The sequence below is a fragment of the Schistocerca nitens genome, chromosome 2, assembly GCF_023898315.1.
Source record: "Schistocerca nitens isolate TAMUIC-IGC-003100 chromosome 2, iqSchNite1.1, whole genome shotgun sequence".
In the NCBI taxonomy this organism is placed as follows: domain Eukaryota; kingdom Metazoa; phylum Arthropoda; class Insecta; order Orthoptera; family Acrididae; genus Schistocerca; species Schistocerca nitens.
The window spans coordinates 977064923-977078886 of record NC_064615.1 but is presented as its reverse complement, the minus strand read 5'-3'; positions in this window follow the sequence as shown (position 1 = coordinate 977078886).

Below are 13964 nucleotides of genomic sequence, written 5' to 3'. Positions count from 1 at the left end.
ATTAATTTCCCTTCTGAATAACAGTGGTCAGTCTACTGTGTTTCAATCTACGATCAATTGTAAAATGATATCAGTTCAATGACTGCAAGACCAAAAAACACAGTCACAACTGTTGTAAATCAAGAAACTTACACTGTTCGCAAGTAATTACAGCTATTACGGTCCTTGAGTCCCTGGTTAACGTTAAGCACAGGGTAATTATAATTAAAGTTCCAGTTTCAATACGCTGCAAAGAAGACTCACTGTTCAAAATGTCGTCAAATTTGAACGTAATATTATACAGTAAGTGGAGAACGTTATGGAAACAAAAGATCTTTACGAAAATCTTGCCAATAGACGGCGGTGTCAGCGGTAAATATGCGAAATAAAAGACGCTGGTTACACGGCTGTTCCGCCGTTTGCGTCTGAGGCTCTCGGCATGACTGTCTCAACCCAAGGTCGCGGAATACAGGTAAAGCTGTCTTACAAGAACAGTGACTTGCGCCAGTAGCTCTTCGCGTTCAAAGGCATGAAAAAAAGCGCTGGTTCGATACCTGCCAATGGTCGGAGAAGATTCCGAAATTCGAAAAGACGGGTTCTTTTGAAGTGCTATGCCACCGAGGGAGTAACACAATTGATTCGACGTCTGTATAAAAATGTGAATTGCAGGGGGGAGGGGGAGTCGAACTGTGATGTGCAAACATGCCGCGTTAAGGGGAATTGCCAGAACCTTGGACATGCGTGTGTGGCAACGGCCTTGCCGCAGTGGATACACCGGTCCCCGTGAAATCACAGAAGTTAAGCGTTGTCGGGCGTGGTCGGCACTTGGATGGGTGACCATCCAGGCCGCCATGCGCTGTTATCATTTTTTCGGGGTGCACTCAGCCTCGTGATACCAATTGAGGAGCTACTCGACCGAATAGTAGCGGCTTCGGTCAAGAATACCATCATAACGACTGGAAGAGCGGTGTGCTGACCCCACGTCCCTCCTATGCGCATCCTCCACTGAGGATGACACGGCGGTCGGATGGTCCGGGTAGACCACTCTTGGCCTGAAGACGGAGTGCTTTGGACATGCCTGTAAACATGGTGCATAAAATTCCACGAAACATCCCGCACTGCTATCCATACAAAATCACTCACGTTCAGTAATTGCTTCATGTTGACCTGTCAGTATGACAAAAGTTTGCTCTAGAACTTCTTGTTTTAATGGATGTGGACAATGAAAGGTCGTGGAACATTCTGTGGACATACGAAGTGCATTTCCATATCCAAGGACCAGTCAATACACAGAGTTGTAGCATATGGGCGGCGGAAAATCTGCTCGCACATCAGCCAATACCGCTTCATTATGCGTAGGTAACTGCGCGGTGCGGGTTGATGGCATCATTTATCGTAGGACCATTACCTATAGCATCAGTGGCAAACGCTTTGTGAGTCTTTAGGGCAAGAACGTCACTCCAACGATTGAACAGCGTGGATGTGTGGGTAGGATCATTTCTATGCAAGATGGCGCTCATCCGCACATTGCACGGTCAGTGAAACAGCTGCTGCAGATGCATTTCGGAAATGCTAGAATTATCAGCCGTCGTTTCCCTACAGCCTGGCCGCCCAGATCACCTGATCTTGATCCGTGTGATTTCTGGCTTTGGGGTTATCTGAAATATTGTGCGTTCAGGACTCCGATTACAATCGTATCTACATCTACATCCGTACTCCACAAGCCACCTGACGGTGTGTGGCGTTGGGTACTTTTAGTACCTTTATCGGTTCTACCTTCTATTCCAGCCTCGTATTGTTCGTGGAAAGAAAGATTGTCGGTATGTCTCTGTGTGGGCTCCAATCTCTCTGATTTTATCCTCATGATCTCTTCGCGAGATATACGTAGGAGGGAGCAATATACTGCTTGACTCCTCGGTGAAGGTATGTTCTCGAAACGTCAACAAAAGCCCGTACCGAGCTACTGAGCGTCTCTCTTGCAGAGTCTTCCACTGGAGTTTATCTATCATCACCGTAACGCTTTCGCGACTACTAAATGATCCTGTCACGAAGCGCACTGCTCTCCGTTGGATCTTCTCTATCTCTTCTATCAACCCTATCTGGTACGGATCCCACACCGGTGAGCAATATTCAAGCAGTGGGCGAACAAGTGTACTGTAACCTACTTCCTTTGTTTCCGGATTGCATTTCCTTAGGATTCTTCCAATGAATCTCAGTCTGGCATCTGCTTTACCGACGATCAACTTTATATGACCATGCCATTTTAAATCACTCCTAATGCGTACTCCCAGATAATTTATGGAATTAACTGCTTCCAGTTGCTGACCTGCTATATTGTAGCTAAATGATGAAGGATCTAGCTGAAGTGAGGGCACACATCGCGCAACGCGTTCTGAAAGTGACCCTTGAGACACACCTATCTGTTGTGAAACATGCTGTTTCTCCATTTCAGCACGTAATAAAAAACAGTGGGCAGGTATTGAACGTGTCTTGCGCTAGTCTCACGACTGTTAAAAACCGATTTCATTGTTGGTATTTATGCGGTTTTTGCCTCAGGACGGTTAAAACCGATTAGATTGTAATTTTTTATACTGTTTTTGGTCGTAGGGTAATCAAAAACTGATGTCGTCGATTTTTATGATGCTTTTGGTCTCAGTAGGATTACCCGTTTTTCTCATCTGATGTTGTATGACCTTGGTGTGGTGTATGTACTCACCTAAATAACGGTGTCACAACTGTTGAATACCAGACGCCGGCCGCGTTGGTCTCGCGGTTCTAGGCGCGCAGTCCGGAACCGTGCAACTGCTACGGTCGCAGGTTCGAATCCTGCCTCGGGCATGGATGTGTGTGATGTCCTTAGGTTAGTTAGGTTTAAGTAGTTCTAAGTTCTAGGGGACTTATGACCACAGCAGTTGAGTCCCATAGTGCTCATAGCCATTTGAACCATTTTGAATACCAGACATGTGCAGTCAAGCGCAATGCACAATATGGTTTGTTAGACGTGCAATCCACTCCAATGCTGTAGTATTGCGATTATCTGTCATTTGTAACCGAACCCCTTTCCGTTATGAAGCTTACAGTGCCAACTAATGGGAAAATTAACGTTAATATTTTTTTTCTTTTGTTTCTACAACATTTCTGCCATTTCCGATAATATTCCGTTCAAATCCGACGTCATTTTAAGCAGCGGTTCTTCTTTTACAGTGTTTTGAAACGTTAAGTATACACTTCAATAATTGTGCTGTCAGTCAATGCAAATACAATGTAAATTCAATTAAAATCTTGGCTTGGCACATCTATCTTAATGGAATACAATCCCATCAATAACTGAACATTACTATAAGTAAAAAGAGTTTAATTTTCAGATTGCAGCCTCGCTGTCACGGCTGACGCTGTTGGGTGCCAGCTACTATTCTATCTGCCAGCACCTTAGAAAACTGCATGACTCGTTAGAAATACAGAACTGCTACAACATTATAATTCCAACCATTAGCACAAATACACCACCTCCATTTTAGCAAGAGGGTCTGATGACTCTGTAGTATGGTCCATTTATACCCCAAACCAACCAACCAACCATTTTACCAAGCTTATCCGCTCAGCTGTTACGATGGACAATAACTGCCTATACTTGTAATATTTTGAGGGTAAAAAATGAATACTGGCCGTAGCAGTACGCGACCCACCACATTTTCCAAAGAGATATTTGCGTTACAGTCGTCTTTAAGAATTCCCCTCTACAGAAATATACCAGCTTTGGGCTCTCCAGAATCTAAGTACAGTTGCGAAGCTTCGTGTGACGACGCATGTACCTTTCAACTTGCCTCCTGGAGTAGTATTTGGTTCCATAACTGCACACTGGTGCAATGTTATCTATAATGTAATATAAAGGCCACATATTTTAAATTTTTCTTATGTACAGAGAGCATGGATGAACTTTTATTTTAACAAATACAGTAGACCAGTAATTGTGAACAGTGACAGTGGTGAAAAAGGAAACACAAAAGAAATTTTAAACAATCTTTTTTTCTCAAATCACTCTTTTTTTTGACAGCTAATATCGAAATTTATATCACCGACATTGCTACAAAGAAATGATTCACGCACACTCTTCTTCCTGACGTGTTGCGAATGACTGTCACGGCTGAATGCACAGAAACACATTCTCTAAATGGATAAGCTTCTGCGCGTTGGTCGTGGCTTGGCTGAGGTATTATGGCCGTAGCTCCACAACGGCGGATTTCCCAACTACGGTTGTCTGGAAAATTTTGCTGGATTCGACGTCCACTAAACAGCGATGACTTTATTATCAGATTGTTTTTCTCTACCCTGTATAGTACAGGTCTTCTCTCTAATGATGTTCTAGATATAGACCAGTAGTCAACAAGTGGGGTGAAGTAAATATTCAACAAGTGGGGTGAAGTAAATATTGTACAGAAGTAAAGACATGACATCATGTCACTGTGAAAATCTTGGCGTCCATACCCTATGTCGTACACTTTTTTTTATTTTATTTTTTATAATCTGCGTGTAGTTTGAGCTGAAGAGATGATCCTTGATGACTTATTCTTCTAGGATGGGATGTAAGGATAAAAGGAAAACACTTTATTTATTACACATTCAGTTAGGCTTGGGCACGCAATGGGTCCTTTAGCCTGCTGTCTTTAGTGATGTCTATCTCCTGTGGAGGGTCAGATGTGTCAAGGCTGTTACGTGTGACTGCTTCTTCGTGTTATGACAGATCGCCTATGGGGGGTGAAACGTTATTGACTTCGGTACTCGATGCTTGTGCCATCTTGCAGGGTTTACCGTTCCTACCGATTCTAATTGTCGGACTTCGTCCCTAAGGGCATCGATCTTGTCAAAAACTCGTAGAGCCTCGTCATGGATCTTCTCTTGTACAGTGGTCTCGTGGAGTGCGGTGCGGATGTCGACGTTTCTTGTTCACCACGGAGCTCCTGTGATCCATCGGTAGCAAATGTTTTGCAGCGCGTGGAGTTTGTTACAGTTGGAGGCGCAAGTAGTTCCCCACGAGGTGGAGCCATATAACATTGGGGGTTCCACCGTCGCCTTATACAATTGGAGTTTAGTCTTAGGGTTGAGACCCTTACTCTTCAGGAACGGAATCAATGACCTGGCCATCTTTTGGGCTGCCGTCTTCTTGTCGTCAATATGTTCAATATGTTGCGCAAAGAGCAATTTTTTGTTAAGGTTGACACCGAGGTACTTCACTCCCGGCGACCATGGGATAAATTGATCAGCTATTTTGAGTCTGTCGTTCAGAACTGGTTTGGTTTCCACCGTGTAAACATAACGGCTGCCGTCTTCGTCGGGTTGATTGTTATCTTATTTTGCAGTGCCCAGCGTTCCATTATGCCAAGTTGCCGTTGCATCCTAGTGGTTAGCTGGTCCAAGTGTCGGCCAGTCGTCAGAAAGGCCGTATAGTCCGCATAAAAGCTCGCCGTAAGAAGGGGGACTGTTGGGATATCATTTATATGTAAGTTGAAAAGCAGAGGTGAAAGGACAGAGCCCTGCGGAATCCCCTCGGAGATCAGTTTCATTTCAGAGTTTTTATCGTCGACGGGGACATACAGTTTCCTGTCCTGCAGAAAGTTGTCTATTAGTCCAATGTAAGAATCCGCAATAGGAGGAGGAGGAGATTAGTGTTTAACGTCCCGTCGACAACGAGGTCATTAGAGACGGAGCGCAAGCTCGGGTGAGGGAAGGATGGGGAAGGAAATCGGCCGTGCCCTTTCAAAGGAACCATCCCGGCATTTGCCTGAAGCGATTTAGGGAAATCACGGAAAACCTAAATCAGGATGGCCGGAGACGGGATTGAACCGTCGTCCTCCCGAATGCGAGTCCAGTGTACTAACCACTGCGCCACCTCGCTCGGTTCCGCAATAGGGGTAGTGCGATGTAGTTTGACGATAAGGTTGGGCCACCACACCTTATCGTATGCTTTTTCGATGTCAAGGAATACACCAGTCGTGAAGTGCTGCTTCTTGTATCCGTTCGGTGATCCTTAGAAGTTGACACGTATGCGGACACCCGTATGTAATGCGAAATTGACGACTAGATGCCACGAGAGGCTGACATTTCGGTATAAATGGAGGCGCGGGGGGGGGGGGGGGGTACTGTGTTGTCAGCAGAGAAGCAGCAACAGTAGATTCGTTAGGTCAGGAAACTTCAGTGACTTCGAACGTGGACTACTCATTGGATATCACCTGAGTAAGAAATCCATCAGGGACTTTTCAACGCTTCTCCGGCCCCCAATTCGACTGTTGGTGATAGTGAAGGAATAGCCACAGTTAAAACAAAACCAGGCGTACTTCCTGTAACGACGGACAGACACCGTCGATAGTAGCGGAAGGTGGTTATAAAGAGATCGCATAAAGTCAGCGGAAGGGATCACACGTGAGCACCAAAGCTCTACCACACACCAGCTACCACTATGTGCTTAGGGAGTTAAAAAAATGGGGTACGTTGGCAGCTTCTCGTAAGCAATACATTTCTGTAATCAGTGCTAAGCAACGCTCGAGGTGCTGTAAAGAACGCCACTGGAGAGTGAATGACTGGAAATGAGCGATTTGGACTGGTGAATCACTTTATACTCTCTGGCAATCCAATGGAAGCGTTTGGTTTGGAGAATGTCTGGAGTACTTTACCTCGCATCACGTGTACTGCCAACAATGAAGTACTGAGGAGGAGGTGTTACGGTATGGCGTGTTTTTCGTGGGTGGGATATTGGGCCTTACTGCGCTTAAGAAAACTCTAAATGCGGGAGAATATGAAGGCATTTTACAGCACTGTGTACTGAGCACAGTAGAGGGATATTTCGGAGACAACGTAACGGGTCATAAGGCAGCATCTGTGACTCAATGGTTTGTGAACAATAACATTCCTGAAGTGGGCTGGCCAGAGTCAAGACCTGAACCCAATGGAAAGCCTCTGGGGAGAGTTCCTGATTTATATAAACGATCTATGTGATAATCTGTGCAGCCCTCTTAGAGTGTTTGCAGACGACGCTGTAATTTCCCGTCTAGTAAAATCATCAGACGATCAATTCCAATTATAAAATGATCTAGAGAGAATTTCTGTATGGTGCGAAATGTGGCAATTAGCACTAAACAAAGAAAAGTGCGAGGTCACCCACATGGGTACTAAAAGAAATCCGATAAATTTTGGATATACGATAAATCGCACAAATCTAAGCGCTGTCAATTCGACTAAATACCTAGGAATTACAATTATGAGCAACTTAAATTGGAAAGACCACATAGATAATATTGTGGGGAAGGCGAAACAAAGACTGCGCTTTGTTGGCAGAAGATGCGACAAACCCACTAAAGAGACAGCCTACATTACACTTGTCCGTCCTCTGCTGGAATATTGCTGCGCGGTGTGGGATCCTTACCAGGTAGGATTGACAGAGGAAATCGAAAAAGTGCAAAGAAGGGCAGCTCGTTTCGTGTTATCGCGCAATAGGGGTGAGAGTCTCACTGATATGATCTGATATGACACGCGATACTGAAACAAAGGCGGTTTTCTTTGCGGCGAGATCTATTTACGAAATTTTAATTATCAACTTTCTCTTCCGAATGCGTAAATATTTTGTTGACACCCACCTACGTAGCGAGAAATGATCATCATAATAAAATAAGAGAAATCAAAGCTAGAACGGAAAGATTTAGGTGTTCCTTTTTCCCACGCGGCATTCGAGAGTGGAATGGCAGACAAGTAGTATGAAAATAGTTCGATGAACCCTCTGCCAGGCACTTAAGTGTGCATTGCAGAGTAACCATGTAGATGTAGATCGTCGACCTCGCTCCAGAACCTAGCCTCCTACATCAGTGCCCCTCACTGGTTCCGGCTCTTGAGGAAGAATGGACTGCCGTTCCTTCACACACTCACACCCAGACACCTCACTGAAAATGTCCCACCAGAGTTGAAGCAGTAATAAAGGCGAGGAGTGGACACATCCCATATTAATGTCCACTAATAAGTGTCCGGATTCTTAGACCGTACAATGTACTTGTATGTATGATTTAGTGTATGTTACGGTTTTCGCTTAGTTGCTTTTGTTCGGTAACCGATTCACAAGTAAAATCGTTGTGAGTGTGTTTAAGCAGTACCAGGCTGTGCTGATATTGGCTTTAATGACCACAGTTGTAACTAAAAAAATAAGTTCAAATGTGTGTGAAATCTTATGGGACTTAACTGCCAAGGTCATCAGTCCCTAAGATTACACATTACTTAACCTAAATCATCCTAAGGACAAACACACACACCCATGCCCGAAGGAGGACTCGAACCTCCGCCGGGATCAGCCGCACCGTCCATGACTACAGCGCCTTAGACCGCTCGGATAATTCAGTTGTAACTCAAGAGGCACTGACCATGTGCTTCGTGTTTTCCCTCGCAATGCAAGTTTTCAACAGATCAGACTGTGGAAATGCTGCAGGAAAGACACATTGGATGTTTGCAGTGCTGGAGTATGCTCACGCCATTTCGATCAATTGGATTATATTACACACTTGCACTGTGAAGTGCTAAATTTACATGATTAGAAACAGCCAGTCAATACGAATTAATTTTTGTCCGGATCCATGTATACCGCGAACTGCCCAGCGTAAATGGTGTCATTAAGCACCTGTGTGCCATGCGTACCGAATATATCCGCACTGTCCGTCCAGAAATAACTGAGATTTGCGCCAGAACGTGAATTAAAAATTATACATCTGTAGTGACTGACGTCAAAACATGAGACAACGAGCAAACTCACCACGCAAAACATGGAAATAGATTTATCGTTGCTATAGAACAGAAATGAACAATATTTGCGTACACTAAGTTGTCTAGGAACTCAGATTAGTGCTCGAAGTGAAGCTGTTCTGACGGTGTTTGTTTGACAACTGTAGAACTCCAATTACCTAGCAAGATTCCAGGACTGGTGATATTAGTGATTGCCTTATTTCCCACCCCACACTGCAGATATGTTGAACGGAAGTGAACTCACTAGTTTCCTGTAAATCGCATTTTTAAGTCCTGGTTCGTTGATTGATTCGGGGGAGGGGACGAAACACCGAGGTTACCGGTCCCATCGGATAAGGCGAGGATGGGGAAGGAAGTCGGCCGTGCCCTTTCGAAGGAACCATCACGGTATTTGCCTTAAGCGATTTAGGGAAATCACGGGAAACCTAAATCAGAATGGCCGGAAGCGGGTTTGAACCGTCGTCCTTCCGAATGCGAGTCCGGTGTGGTAAACACTGCGCTACCTCGCTCGGCTTCAGTGCTGTTAGGTTGTCGAGTCAGTGTCCTTTTACATGGGCGAATTTCAACAACTTGGATCAACATTCTTTTTCCATTGCGATAAGAAAAAAAATCCAGTGGCTAGTGCTGTGATTAAAAGCTTAGAAGTTAGGTAACAACATTCCAAAGTGTTCTAGAATTACGGGACTTGACAGAAACAACTTTGTGCGCAATTAGTGGAAAGTTTTTAAAATTGTGCTTTCCATACAAATATTAACTATTGTTTTATCTTGTTTTCTCGGTAAAACTTAACTCCTGAGTCAACTTAGAAAATTATGTACTCATTTACAATATTCGTTTCCACAGAAAACTGAAAAAAACAGGTTGTTTTACGCCTTCTGAGCTCTATGTGTTTCGAGATGGTAGTTGCTTTAATTTGATTTGTCACCAGTGTCTGTTTAAAGGCCGGGCAATTTAGAAAATGTTCCGTTTACGTTCTAGCAGTTGCAGAGTAGGCAGTTTGCATTCCGTTATTCCAGTTACTATTATTAGCGTTTTTATTATGTTCCAATAAAACTGAGTTGATCTTTTTTCTTCGTACATAAAATTATACTTCAAAAACTTACAAACTGTTGCTAAGTAGCTACACAAGTTTCATTTGAAGCTGGTTTTTAATAGTGTAACTATGAAGTCAAAAGAATTGTCGAATTTTAACTTTTACATAATTTAATGGTTTTAAAATATTGTGTTCGAAACACCGTGCCGTACAAGATAGGTTTCCACAATGCGGCGTGCATTTACTAAATGGCTGTTATAGTTTACAGAGAAATACATTCTTTCGAGCAATAATGAGGCACAAAATTGAATTTATAAAGAAGTAATGTAACTGTCTTACACATTACGTGCGAAGTTCCTTTGACAGACAAAACATGGATTAAACATGGTACAGACCGCTGCTGGAGAAAGGACGATTTTCGTTGACATGACTTACCGGCGCGAAAGCGCTCGAAATTGTATCTTGTCGCTCTCTAGCGGACGATATGGAAAGTATTGCGCACGCAGCCGTCGCTGGTGCTGCCACCGCTCTGTGCACTCGCAAACCATCTTCCTACTCTGTGAAAACGCGGGAAGCGTTGAAAGACTTTTGCTTCGTTCGCTAAGGTAATATGTGCGTCGTCTTCAGTCGTCGCTGGTAAATTAAATGAATGTGCCGAAACAGCATGAGAAGGAACCTTCTCTTTCAGCGTACGAAATATATTCAATATCGGGTGTGCGAGTGGTCCTCATGTTGTCAGGTCCTTCGTTTCTTCTTTCTAATGCAACAGTCTCCCGCATTCGTCGATCGAGAGAAATAAACACTCGTCGTGCCGGATGGTGCCTCTTACGAAATCGTTCACCAGCGAGAGCACTGCAACGTATTTTTCCATTCAGAAGGTGCATGTCAGTGAGTTCCGCGAAACCATAACGGTACTGCTCCATCGTATTCTATTGCATGCCTCTGAACAGCGCTGAGTAATGAGAGGGTCTGTCGTTGATTCACGGCACGTTCTATGATGGGACAATGTAAATACGACACAAAAGAGCCACCTTATGCTCAAGTAAAGTAAACAAAACCTGCATTGTGACTTCCTAGTGCCGGCCGAAGTGGCCGTGCGGTTAAAGGCGCTGCAGTCTGGAACCGCAAGACCGCTACGGTCGCAGGTTCGAATCCTGCCTCGGGCATGGATGTTTGTGATGTCCTTAGGTTAGTTAGGTTTAACTAGTTCTAAGTTCTAGGGGACTAATAACCTCAGCAGTTGAGTCCCATAGTGCTCAGAGCCATTTGAACCAATTTGAACTTCCTAGTAAACAGGCTCCTCCTCCTTGTTTCCTTCTGGAAATGAAGAATGTATGTGTAAATAAACCGCACAGTACGTGTAGATTTGTACGCATGTTGGTTGTAAATAAGCTGGAAAACAGCAGTGCTAGACAAAGCGATAGACAAGTTTACTTCCATATCTCCTTCAGCTGGCATCTCTGAGCCCAGGTTCCCCACCTCAAATTGTTCAGTGGAGCATTCTCTACGTCCGGTTGCATTTATGCACGCTCTTTCGGGAGCACCCTGTATAGTGCAACGGAGTGTGCTCTCACCACCCGATACAGGACAGCAGTAATCTTACAATGATTGTGATCTCTGTACGTTCACTCAGTGACTTTCCAAACTGAAAAGTTAATCATTCAATAGTTTCGTTCAATCAAATTAGGGAGAAGATTTAATGTAGCCTATGTGAACAGTTTTCTTTGCCCGTATTTGTTCTTATTATTCATATGAAAAAGTAAGATCATATTTTACTTCGTCTGTTGTCAGCTAACTTCCAGTTTTCCTTGTTCAAACGCCTATTGCAGCCCAAAAAGTTTCTCCTAGTAATTATCTGAGAAGAACCACTTAAATAGTGTTCTTGTTGTGAGTACTTTGCACGTAATACCATCACGTAATAGCCTGAATGTATACCTAGTTTCACATAATTTTGCATTACGCGATACTCTTACAATCCACTCCTTTCTCTGTGCTTGTAGCATCTTTGGATTTGCGTATCTCAACAGAAAATCGCAAATCAGTGCTTAGCAGCGTAACTTGGAACAACGGCCGAATTTTTTGGTTGGGTTTGTGGCACTTGCTTTATGTTCTAAGACTCTTTGATCGCCAGAGATAACTGCTGTGTCTTACTTTTCTCTATTTGAAGTGTCAGTCGCACTGCAAACTGGTTTATCGTCATTCCATTCCCGTGGTCGGTGGATGTCACCTGACGTTTTATAAAATCGTCTCCATTACCGCGAATATGATGGCGAAAATTCAGCCTTCCTTAGGAAATTTTAACACGGGCGTTTAAAGCAAGTTGAAACACATCTTTTAACTCATAAAAATCCTTGTTCTTTGAACGGATGTGAGTCGATTTTCAAATAATCTAGCTGCTTCCCACTGTTTCGAGGTTTACGTTATTACCTGTTCAGCTAAAGAGCAGTAGGCAAACTTATTCCCTCTATATTTAAGCGAGTAATACTTGATATCGTTCGGATACAAGGCGTTTTCAGCAGTTCCCCTATACTCATTGCCATTCACACATTATGGATATTTTTTGTGCCGACTGCATTTCGTGATAGATATTAATTCATACTAACCTCTGTATATTGTCTACCGTTAAATGTTCTTATATTACTAAACAACATATCCGGTTGGAGGGGAAATGTACTGTGTCGAATAGTGGCATAATTTTTACACGTGAATTCCTCTTTATTCTCATTCTGCTTTAATGTGTAGATGTTCGCACATCAATAGTTTAAAATTCTAACATTGAAAAAAAAAAATCCACCTTTAGGCTACAGCCTTTCACTCTTAACTAATTATAGTTAGACAGTAGAGTACAACAATACTTTGTATTATTACGCTTAGAACCGTCTTTGCAGAAGACTAATTTCGTGTGTTTTAAGGTCGACCACAGAGTTCTAAAACGTTCATAGCGTATAGCTTCGTATCCGTGCTTCGTAGTGATTTTTCGTGGTAGTGAAACGCAAGGGACTTTGAGTGCATGTGTGGAGAATTGGGCAAGAGCACCGTCGTCAGAAAATGGAAATGATTTCCCTAATGCATCGTAGTGTGATGGTTAACATAATATTACAGAACTGTGCAGCGATACAGAGAAATTAATTCGAATTTTTGTCAAAACTGTTCAAAACGTCCCAGTCGTCGATTCTGTGGATTGATGTCTGTAACAAAGCTGAACACTCACTCGACTTAAAATGTTCACACGAATCTGTTCGAAGGTTTGTTGATGCTAGCTTGTGATTCTAGTAAGTCAGCTAGTGTGATATGGCTTATACACACAACTTCACACGACAAAACCTCTTAAAAGTCCGGTGAGTATGACAAACATGACAGGAGTTCCTGATGATTACCACCATCATGACTTAATCAAAGTTTCGTCTCCTAATGCTGGAGACATTATCAGGGACTATAAAGACTCAGACGGTGCTTAAAAATGGAAACAAGCTCGGAAAAACCGAAATGTTATACGTTTCCGTGAAATGGTAGTGTCGTGAGGCCATCAGATAATGCCTAAGATTACGGTATCGTTCCGACTTGTGGTATGGAGCTTGTAATGGGGAAGAGTGGGCACTGCTCATTTTATTTTATCTTCTAGTGTGAAGGACGAATCTAAAGGTAAAGTAATCCTCCCATTCGAAAAACTGTCATATATTGCATCGGCAGAGTACTAAGAAGGCGCTATATTGACACAGTGTTTAAACCAAGAAAAAAGGTGTGTGAATATGAGGCGAATCCAGAAAGCAAGTTCCGGTAATAAAAACAAAACGGGTACAGATACAAAAAAATTATTCATTAGAAAATACTACAAATCATAACTATCTTTCTACGTAGCTCCAACAATTCTGTAGGCACTTTCCACAAGTTTCAGTATGCGTTCCTCATAGAATATTGCCACCTGTGTTGTCAATCATGCGGTAACTTGTACTTTGAGGTCGTTGTCGTTGCTGAATTTTTGATCACCAAGGAAAGTTCTCTGGTGTAAAGGCTGATCAAACTAACTGCAACTGAAGTCCTATAAACGCTGTGATATATTCTTCTATTTTTCGGTGCAGTAGGTCGGGCGTTGTTATGAAACCCAATAATACCGTTTGTGAGGCTTCCGCGCTGGTTATAGTGTTTAGCTCGGAACAGTTTCATAAGCGTCTCACAG